This window comes from Myotis davidii, unplaced genomic scaffold (assembly GCF_000327345.1).
Source record: "Myotis davidii unplaced genomic scaffold, ASM32734v1 scaffold830, whole genome shotgun sequence".
NCBI lineage: Eukaryota > Metazoa > Chordata > Mammalia > Chiroptera > Vespertilionidae > Myotis > Myotis davidii.
Window position 1 is genome coordinate 82,203 of NW_006282202.1, and position 5,190 is coordinate 87,392.

A 5,190-nucleotide genomic window follows, 5' to 3' on the forward strand; every position below is an offset into this window, starting at 1 on the left:
ACTGGTCACTATGACACACACTAACTACCAGGGGGCAGAAGCTCAATGCAGGAGCTACCCCCTGGTGGTCTACCAGTAGAGCAGTGATGGTAGGAGCCTCCCCCGCCTCCTCAGCAGCACTAAGGATGTCCGACTGCAGCTTAGGCCTTCCCCCCGCTGGCAAGTGGGCATCCCCCAAGGACTCCCAGGCTGCCAGAGTGATGTCTGACTGCCAGCTTAGGCCCAATCCCCAGGGAGCGGGCCTAAGCCAGTAGGTGGACATCCCCCGAGGGGTCCCAGACTGCAAGAGGGCACAGACTGGGTTGAGGGACCCCCCGAGTGCACAAATTTTTGTGCACTGGGCCTCTAGTATATATATATAAAAGCCTAAGCAACTGTTCAACTGTTCCACTGGTCCACTGGTTGCTATGACACTCACTGGCTGGCCACCAGGGGGCAGATGCTCAATGCACAGGATCCGGCTCTCTCCTGTCTGGACCGGGCCTGCAGGGATCGGGCCAAAACTGCTCTCTGACTTCCCCTAAGGGGTCCTGGATTGCAAGAGGGCACAGGCCTGGCCGAGGGACCCCACCGGTGCACAAGTCCATGCACTGGGCCTCTAGTTTTATTTGTATAAACAGTAAAAATAACAACATTTCATAGAGTTGACATGAAGGTGAAATGAAATAATTCATTCAAAGCATTATTTCAAACAGTGCCTAGCACTTAATAAATGTAAGCTGCCATCACTGTTGTTGTAAATGCATGAGAGAAGTAAATATGTCAATACAAATTGCATATTGGGGCAGAAAATCAGTGTTATGGGGGCACAGAGTAGAAATGGGAGCTCTGTAAACTAGCACCTTCTGTTAATCAGCCTAGGAAGACTTCATGGAGGAACTGGGCTTTCCAGAGATCTCTGAATAATAGATTAGTTGTCTGTCTGGGAGTAGAAATTATATCCAAACAACTGATAAAATTTGGAAAAAGGTTGAGTGGGTGTAGGGTGACTAGATGATGGGAGATTGAAAAGTTCTGAAAAAAGAAGCTTGATAGCCTAAATGTAGGCCTGACCACTTGCTCTAAAATAGAGCAGACTAGGCTTCAAGAGGGTGTTTTCAAAGTCTTAAATTTGACAAGTATGACTGAAAGCATATTTGGGTATGCATAGCTGAGTGGCCTTCACAGACTTCAGATAGAGAGGAGCACTTTAATAACTCTAATGAGGACTGAGCAAGGAGATTTGTTGTTAAAGACAGGGATTCTGAACAGTTCAACAGGCAAATGAATATTAATTGAAGTTTTATCTAATTACGTGGATGAGGAGAGAAGAGGAAGAGGTGACTCTTGGAAAAGTAGAAATTATGAGATTTTCAGGGGGGGGAGGGTGGACTCTCCACATATAAGAAAGAATAAGAAAAATGCTCTGTTTTAAGAGAGCAGGGATCCAGAAATAATATTTAATTTGTCTTTACAAAAGTTGTAGTTGATATTGTCTTTGTAAAGGATTTGGTGTCAGAAAGTCTACCAACTTCCAGCCAAAGTTCTTTAGGATGGTGGAGCATGCACCAAATTGAAGAATATTCAAGAGTAAATATTGTTAATCCCATACAAAGGATCATAGGATCACAAAATATGAGGACCATCAGAGATTAATTCTTGCTTAATGTCCTCATTGTATTAGATGAGGAAACTGATGCTGAGAGAATGAAGTAACCCATCCAAAGTCACACACTTATATCTGGTTCAGTTCTGTCCACATTTTCTTTTAGCTCTCTAACCCCAAAATTTGAGGATTTCCCTAATTTCTTTGTTTCCCATCTGGATAGGAACAAGAAGAACATTCTAGTTTTGCTGTGTGGCGGGTACTGAGAGCAACAAACGAGTCCCCTTTAAGCGCACCCTCTCTTTTTCTCATCTGGCAGCCCACCGCGGTTTTCCATTGGCCATTATTTGTGTCTCCTCGTTCCTTTCTAAGATTCCCAACCAATCCACTGCTCCCTCTGTCGCCCAAGGCCAGGCTTTGAGGAATGTACCATGTGAACCGTGAGAGGGGGGAGTAGAGGAGGGGAATTGCAAGGTAACAGCTTATTTATTTATCTTTTCCCTGTAATCGTGAGATTCTGTCACTGTTGGAGCCTGTAGGTAGCAACAGCGTCCCGGAGGTTGGGAGCTACGTGGCACTTCCCGAGGTGCACTTAGATCTGTCACCCCCCAAGGCCGGGGTCCTGTGGTCGCGCTGGAGGGCTGCAGCCCTTGCCCTTCCATGTGCCCTCCCAGCCGGCAGCGTCGCAGCTGCCTGGGCTGTCTGCTCCGTGCAGTGGCTCGCGCTGGATGCTGTTGAGCTGCTGGGTTGTGGCCAGGGCCGGCCAGGGGTCGCCGGCGCCAGGTGAACACAGCAGCATGAGGCGGAGGTGAGGACCGGGCTGCACCCCGAGTTCGGGGTTTCCGCGGACGACGGTGGCGGCCTGGAGCAAGTGATCACAACTACGCGACTTGTGCCCGAAGCGTTGCCGCCCTGGCTGTTCGAGGGCGCGGGGGCCGCCGTGTGGGTGGCGCCTCCTTCTGGCGGACTTTCCAAGCCCTTTTCCGCCGGGGCCGGGCCTCCGGGTCCCTGGAATTGGGTGCGGCGCAGGCGTGCGGGCCCCGAGTCCCAGGGAGGTTTCAGCGCTTTGTGGAAGCGGGAGCGGGACTCGGGTGGAGGCTCTGGAAGGCTTTGGTGCAGGTTCTGGAAGCTGGGGGTGAGTGGGGCCTGCCCGCTGCCGGGCCGCCGCCCTTCCCCGGAGCTGGGGACCCGACCCTCTTCAGTCAACTGTGGCCGGGTGGATCGTCGGCCTCCACGGGTAGGTCCTGTCCTGAGAGCCTTGGTCTGCAGGCCTGGCGCGGACTGAGTAGGCTCTTGAGGTCTGTGTGGCAGATGGCCAGGAAAGGACCCTCAAGTTCTTTTTCCTTTATTTTCTCGGACAGGGTGAGATGATGGCAGCCACATGCATCACTTATCTATGAGCCTCCCCCTCCCGCTTCCCTAACTGCCTCACCAGACCTCGCTGTTGGAGGTCTGCGTGGCACATTGGAAATTCCTACTTTACAAATCACCTCAAGGAGCCCTGTACCCAGATCAGAGGCTCACCGGGTGTTAGCAGGGAGCGGACGCTGTGGCATCCTGAGCTGTGGGGTTGTGGGAGGATGGTAAGCTAGTCGTCGCAGTTTGTTGGGCCCTCAGGCAAGACCTCTTACCTCATCCCGTCCAGGGACATGGACTGGCCTTAATATCTTGGCTGATTTTTCTCCACAGTCATAATTCAGGGAAAGCGTTTCCACCGAATACAAACCACATTTATGTTCTTTTAATGTTGGTATTTAACGCAGAAGTTAATTATGGTTTACATGAAATGCGTTAATGCAGAGGAATGTTAATGGTTTACATGAAGTGCATTAATGCAGAGGAATGGAGGTGAATTGTAAATAGTGTCTTTTTTTTTAAGGCTTATCACTTTTTTTCTTTTTTAGTGAGATGTGGATAAAGAGAATGGGATTTAAACATCAGAACACCAATGTGCATTTGGTCCCATCTGACAGTTTTCGACATAGACAATCATTTAGGATGACACCTTGTAATCTAGGAGTGAGAATGAGTTGGGTTTTATAGTGAGAAAGACTTCGTACTTGGAATTGTTGCTGCCAGCAGTAAGGCTTTGCTCTCTCATTACCTGTCCACACATATGCCAGTTCATTGTTGTGGTTGCCTTCCCCTGTGAGCACATCTGTAAAAGGCCTTTAAGAGGATCTTATGAATTCCATATTTGTCAGATGTGCTTGAGTCAGAAATCTCGCTCAGGTTGTTTTAGCCCTACATTGAATTCTTGTGCTGCTTCAGGCTTAAAAATTTTTTAAACTTTTAAAATTGTACATTAAATAGCATGAGTTAATTCCAGAATTTTAGGGAAAACAGTTTGGGAGTTCCTCTTGCAAAGGATCTTTAGAAACTTGAACTTGGTTCCTAGCCAAGACTCTTTGTGTTCATAACACTAACCATTGAAATGTCTAGGACTTGATTACCAGATTGTGAGTCCCCTCACACCCATCTTCCTGGTATGGTTCCCTGGTTCCCTCCCTGGTGATGGCTGTTTGTGGTGTTTCTAAGTGTGGGAGAGAAAATAGACTCTAGAGTACATAGTAGATGTTTAATAAATGTAAATAATCTTTTTTCTCTTAGGACATTTGTGGGTGATGGAATTGGATGCAGTTTGATTGCATGCTCCCCTCTTAAGTTAGGAAGATTAGCCCTGTCAGTCTTCTTCCCACCCCAACCTCTAGCTCTCACATTAAAATTTTTATGTTAGGTTAAAAATGAAACTCAAACCTTTGGACCTAGAAATGAAAATCAAACAAGGAAAAATTGAGCACTTCCTCCTGGCTTGTGTTGCATTTTTTTCAGAAAGGATGGTACACACTTAAGGACAACCCTGTGGGTCTGTTGAGTAGCTTGTGGATGAGGATTTTGGTTGTTGCTTTGACATGTCCAAGTGGAATCATAAACCTTTCCTAATTTCTGGCACTGGCATCAGAGCTGGTCCGGATGGGAGAGGCCTGACTGGCAAGTAAAGGCAGTCTTAAGTTTGATGGGCTCTGCCTCTGACCTGGGCTTTATGAAGAGCAGCGGTTTACCTTCTGCTGCTTCTAGCAGGCTCCATGTGAACAGATTGAAAGGCTATCAAGGCTGGCCAGAGTGGCACAGTGGTTGAGAGTTGATGTATGTTAGATTCTGTCAGGGCATATGCCTGGGTTGTGGGCTCGATCCCCAGTGTGGGGTGTGCAGGAGGCAGCTGATCAATGATTTCCTCTCATCGTTGATGTTTCTATCTCTCCCTCTCCCTTCTCTGAAATAAAAAATATATATATATATTTTAAAGGTTATCAAAATGTTCTTAAAGGAGTAAGAAACATTACTGGCTTATTTATGTCATATTATTGTGTGTTACATTTTACTTATTTATTTATTAAATACTAGAGGCCCGGTGCACAAAAATTTGTGCACTCAGGGGGAAGGGGGAGTCCCATAGCCCGGCTTGTGCCCTCTTGCAGTCTGGGACCCCTCGGGAGATAACGACCTGCTGGCTTAGGCCTGCTCCCGGGTGGCAGAGGGCAGGCCCTATCCCTAGGTGCAGCCCCTGGTTGGGCTCAGAGCAGGGCCGATTGGGGAGTTGGGGC

At 48.0% G+C, this 5,190-nt stretch overlaps 1 protein-coding gene across 1 annotated transcript in view; it reads left to right on the plus strand.

The window, feature by feature from the left end:
- Nucleotides 1-1,531: 1,531 nt before the first annotated feature.
- Nucleotides 1,532-5,190, plus strand: part of MICAL3 (microtubule associated monooxygenase, calponin and LIM domain containing 3) — a 266,794-nt gene continuing 263,135 nt past the window's right edge. Inside the window, 1 exon segment of the mRNA XM_006752758.2 lies at nt 1,532-2,456. The gene's annotated coding sequence lies outside the window, so the exon portion shown is untranslated.